Below are 6,000 nucleotides of genomic sequence, written 5' to 3'. Positions count from 1 at the left end.
TCATTTTGCAGTCAGCGTCTTGGCGCAGCGCTTTGGCTGTTGAGGCAAATGTCCCCGGGTCCCTGCATGGTGCTGGGCTGCTTGGCCAGGACACAGGAGGGCTGCAAAGCCAGGCAGGGATCTTCTGACACCAGTTTGATCCCTCAGGACTCCCGTGCTCTAGGAACCTCAGGCTCTGCTCTTCTTCCCTTTCTTTGCCCTCATGTGCCCAGTGGTTACCCATGGAGTTGGGATGGGGAAAAGCCTATGCTCTCCCACAGGTGTTCCAGCTCCGCTTCTGCCTGGGGCTCGGTGGGACTGATGCTGTTCTGCCCCAGATGCTGCCTCGATCCTTCCCCTATGCCAGCATTTGGTTTTTATCCCACTGTCTGGCACAGATGCTGCTCACTTGCTCGATACTCATCCTGGTTTCCTCCATCCTGCACTGGATGGGGATGGGGCAATCTGCAAGCCACCACACCACGTGGACATCACCTCCACACAGCTGCCAGCTTGTCTAACCTTGGTAGTCTTGCTCTGTGGCTGCTACCACAGACTCCAAACTCTCTCTGCCACTGCAGCTGATCCAGCTTTATGCCTGCGAGTGTACAGCCCTGGCACGCCCAGCCTGCAGCAGCACATCCCAGAAGGGCACCATGGGCATGGTGCTGGGCACTTTCTCCATCCCAGTGGATGCCACCTGCATCCCAGCCTTGTACGCTGGCTGCAGCCATGCAGCCCTGGCTCCAACAGCCTGAGCAGCAAAGCTCCTCACATCTGCAGCCCCCAGCTGCTGGCAGTTCTCCCCACGTATTTCTCCTGCCTTGCCTTCTCCATCATGTACTGCACTGGCCAGGCAGCTTCTCAGGGCTCACACACAACTTGCTCAGTGCCAACCATCGCTTCCACCCACTCTCAACCCTACCTTTTACAGGGCATTGACTAAGGACATCAGGCAGTGCATCCCGAGATCCCTACGGAGACAGCAAGGAGCCCATGGGCTCCTCGAAAACAAGCCTCTGCTCACCACTGCCAAGGGTGGCTTAGCAAAGGAAAAACTTTCTAGCAATAAGACAGCTTTGAGTACTGAGCTTGAGGAACCTACATCACTGGAGGATTTCACATCAGGTCAGATTCACACCCCTCTGAAATTTCCCAGGGTGAGAAGATCCTGCCTCGGGAAGGGGGTGGACTAGTTGGTCTCTACAATTTCCATCCAGACCTGTTTCCTGAAAGTCCTGGATTCAGAACTGGGGAGCACCACCCATTCCCTCCACTGTCCTTCCACTGGAGCACAGCTCTGGGGGAGGACCGAGTTGGCTGCGCTGCCAGTGAGGTGCCCTCCTCCCACTGGCTCAGGCCGCTGGACTCAGACTTTGGGATGCACTGGGGGTTGGGAGGAAATCTTTAATGTCTCTTTCAGATGTTGAATCAATTCAGATACCTTTTACATCTATTATTTCATTTACGTGGCAGCCAGGGTTTGTTGAGATATTCACAAAGAGCCCAGGAGCAACCCAAAGACAGGACCCTGTGCCCACAGCTGCCGTTTCTTCCCCAGCTATCTCACTTAGTCTCATAAAAGCTATTACAAGCCTGCCATCATTTTATTCCTGCTGCTAAACCTGGGCTGAAATTAATGAGAAGATAGATGTCTAAACACCTGCATGGTATTGCTACACTGGGAACCAGGCTTGTATGAGAAACAACAGAGATCAGGAGCTGACTGAGCTGCAAAATGAATATTAAACAGAAATAGCTGCACAGCAATATTTTACGCTTGTTACTGAGTTTGACTTCAATGCTGGTGGAAAAAAAATAAATCCTAGGCAATGCAAGAACTCCAGGAAATTAGCATCTTCCCCCAGCACAAAAGCCTCATTTTTTAAGAGGCACAAATGAGTTCTGGGCAGAAACAGAAGAGTCTGTGAGTACTTCTCTGTACTTGCCATTTGATATTTCCCACCAGTGTCTACAAAAAGTTCAGAGGACAAGTTCCACAGCAAGAAAGTGATACATTAAAAATTGCCATTTTAAAAATAGGAAAATAGATAGGAAAGAGCCTTGGGAGCAAAAGATGAGCTCCTTGTTTTCCTGCTGTGCTGCGGCTGCCGAGTTACGAATCTGTTACGCTTTACTGCCATAAACTAAGAAGCATCAGCTCAAACACACACAGAGGCAAAAAGAAAAGGAAAAATGTCAGAGCTCTTACAGCTCTGAGCGGCTCAGAGTCAGAGCTCTTACAGTCTTCCTGGGCTGAGCCCAAAACAACTCAAGCGATAGAGTAAAACCTGGGGCCAAGAACCAGCCGAGGACTCGCCCCAGGAACAGGAGGGGATGTCAAGTGACCTTGACAATGGGACAGAGCCTGAAATCAGTGTGACAATGTGAAATTCAGCCACCACCAGTGGGAAGTTGCACACTTCATGGGGAAAACCAGAGCATGGTTTCCAAAGCGAGAAGTCCCTGGGCAAGCAGCGGGGTGGTAAGGATGGAGCTGGGCTTGGGGCAGACCACAACCCTGATGAGCTGGCATTACAGTGCCAGTACCAGAAAAGACCTGCCTAATTCTGAAGCTTGGTAACAGCAGCATTGCACACAAGACACGGGTATTATTATTCAGCTCTGCTTGGTGCTGAAGTGGTCTCAGCCAAGTACCACACCGGGGTTTGGGCACTGCAGTCTCAGGCAGAAACTGAAAGAATTCACATGAACCAGATCAGTAAGAAAATAATGACACTAGGTTTGTTTTCTTGAATAAACAGGGAACTAGAAGGGTAAACACACGGCTTCTGTCAGGAGGGAAAAGGCTTTTCCGAAGACCGGGGATTTGTTTCTCTCTGTGACTACCAAAGGAAGGGTGAGGAGCTTAGTTTGCAGCACCGATAATTCAGCTGGGAATTAAGGGAATTCTGAGTGACAGTAATGAAACACTAGAAGCAAGGAAGTCACGGAGCACCCTTCACCAGAGGCTTTGATGAGCAGGTTAAATGAGCAGCTCTCAGAAACTGCCTGGGTCCTGGCTCTGAGCACATATTCCTGCAGCCACACCATGCTATGGTTTGACGGCGAGCAGGTCGTGCACCACACCAGTGAGCACGTACCCTGCCAGAAGCACGAGGCCACAGACCACAGCTGCAGGAGTGGCTTGGCACACGCCGCTCGCCACCGGCACGTGTTTGCCATCACCAAGCAGCATGCACAGCACGCGTGCACCACGCATGGCTTCTGCATGCTCAGCTGCCCTCAGCTTTTCTGAGTAACACAACACAAAAACACATCCAGATGTGAATCAAAAAGCTGTGGGACAAAACACATGCCTGAGCAGCGCACCTGGGGAGAAAAAGCATGACGAAGTTCACTGTGAACAGAACACACTCCTTTTGGCCCCAAGCTGTCTGCTAGACACCGAGAGCATGGATCAGACTCCCAGTGAAAGCAGGGAAGACAAAAATAATCCAGAGAAAGGCAGTTTTAGGATGGCACAGGCTGTGTTCAGGAAGCATGTAGGTGCCAGGTCTCCCTGTGGCTGCAGGGGATGGGGCCCTGTCTCCCCAGACACCCCCCTCCAGCTTTACCTTCTGCACCACAAAACCTCCAGCTGATCACCTCTTGCTGCTGAACACCACGGAACAGGTGCCAGCAGCGTATCCCATGGAAGTTGTGGTATGGGTTTAGGTAGGATGAATGCTCTAAATACATCCCGAAAACTAAAAACCTGATTTGCTAAGCCGTTTTCTAACTCTAGGGTAATTTCCCCAGGAATAAATGAAAGCTACAACACAAGAGAGATCCTGTGTTAGGAGCAGCAGAGAAATAAACAAAGATGCTCAGCGCTACAAGGCTTCAAGGAGAAAACCTTAGGAAGTCTCTCCAGCCAGCGTGGTAACGGAGTCAGGGTTAAAAATACACTTGAGTCTTTCTGCAGAAGGCAGCTGCAGAGAGCACAGAAACAACTTGGATGAGGAGTGGAAGGTGGTGACGGCAGCAGCACTGCTCTGGCACACATCCTTATGCATGACTACGGGCAGAGCCTCAAAATCTGCTTAACCCAGTCCAAACTCCCACGGTTACAGAAGGAGAGTCCACCCTTCAGCTGCTCCTACCCACCACCTCCCACCTGCTCGTGCAAGCAGTTGCAAGGCGGTACAGTCCACAGCAATAAAAGCAATTCCTTCTCGGACTGACAAGAAGCACAGCTGGACAACAGGTATGCCAGCGCAGGGCCAGCAACACAAACAGCAGTTGGATGGCCCTCTTAAATCAGCATAACCCAGCTGCAAGCCTGCGCCTTCCTGAACTCAAATTGAATAAGACTCAGTACCAAAGCTCCTGGGTAAGTTTCTCACCAAGAAAGTTCTGCACAGGCCCAGACTTTGCTAAATTAAGAGCTGACAGGCAGCCATCCCAAACCCAACACCACGGAGAGGCACCAATCCTGTCCTTGCTTGCAGGACAGACTCAGCACCCACAGTCAGCATGAAGCACAGTGGCCCCAGCATGTTAGAGGTGCTGCTGCTGTGGACAGACACCTGGACACTGGAAACTATCATGCAGGTGGCAGGTCTTGGTGTAAACACTCACCCACATGTGATGAAGTTCAAGCCTACACCTCACATGAATGTGTCCCACACAACTGGAGAAGGGTTAACTCCCTCCTTCCTGGGGCGGCGCTGGACCAAAGCTGATGGCTACAAGAAGATCCGATGACTCACACGCCAGCCTGAGGAAGAATGTGCCCAGCTTCAGTGCCACTGTCTGGGGTTCAGCTGGGAGCAGCGAGAGCTGCCCACGTCCTCAAGGGCTGTTAAAAGAGGAAGCCAGCACAGCCCAGGCTGCTACTTGTAGGCAGCTACTGTCCTTCAGGCCGACTTCTGGTCTGCCTTGCACGGAGCGCAGTCAACACGCTGGATGAAAAGGATGCTGTCCAGACCTTGACAGGCTTGAGAGATGCAAATCTCATTAAGTTCAACAAGGCCCATTTCAAGGTCCTGCACGTGGGGCAGGGCAATCCCAGGCACAAATACAGGCTGGGCGGAGAATGGATTGGGAACAGCCCTGAGGGAAAGGACTTGGGGGTGCTGGTGGATGAAAACCTCAACATGGCCCAACAATGTGCACTCGCAGCCCAGAAAGCCGCCCGTGCCCTGGCTGCATCCCCAGCAGCGTGGCCGGCAGGGCGAGGGAGGGGGCTCTGCCCCTCTGCTCCCCTCTGCTGAGACCCCCCACAGCGCTGCATCCAGCTCGGGGGTCCTCAGCATCAGAAGGACACGGACCTGTTGGAGCGGGCCCGTCGGAGGCCACGGAGCTGGTCAGAGGGCTGGAGCCCCTCTGCTGTGGGGACAGGCTGGGAGAGCTGGGGCTGTGCAGCCTGGGGAGAAGGCTGCGGGGAGACCTTAGAGCAGCTGCCAGTGCCTGGAGGGGCCGACAGGAAAGCTGGGGAGGGGCTTTGGGCAAGGGCAGGGAGTGGTGGGACAGGGGGGAATGGCTTGAAGCTGAGAGAGGGGAGATTTAGGTTGGACATGAGGAAGAAACCCTTCCCCGTGAGGGCGGCGAGGCGCTGGCCCAGGCTGCCCAGAGCAGCTGTGGGTGCCCCATCCCTGGCAGGGCTCAAGGCCAGGCTGGACGGGGCTGGGAGCAGCCTGGGCTGGGGGGAGGGGGCCCTGCCCCTGGCGGGGGGTGGGACTGGCTGGTCTTGAAGGTCCCTTCCAACCCAAACCCTTCTGTGATTCTGTTCTAGGATTTAAACCTTTTGGCTGCAGTGTCCCATTACCAGCAAGAGGCACGCTCCCTTTCCAGGCTGCCTCTCTGCAGACACAGTCCCTCCCCAGGAGCGCTCTGGGCCAAGGCAGGCAGCAATCCCTGCCCTCATGGCCTCAGGGAGAGGTATGTAGGTGGTCTCACCACCTCCACGTCATATTTAATAGGACAGAAGGGCAGCGAGCACTGGCTGTCTGGAGAGGACCATGGCTAGAGCGTGCACAGGGCTGACAGGAAAGGTCGCAGCCTCTCTTTCCTCAG

The sequence above is a fragment of the Falco rusticolus genome, chromosome 2 (assembly GCF_015220075.1).
Source record: "Falco rusticolus isolate bFalRus1 chromosome 2, bFalRus1.pri, whole genome shotgun sequence".
Lineage (NCBI taxonomy): Eukaryota > Metazoa > Chordata > Aves > Falconiformes > Falconidae > Falco > Falco rusticolus.
The sequence above is the reverse complement of the archived record's forward strand: the minus strand, read 5'-3'. Positions refer to the sequence as shown.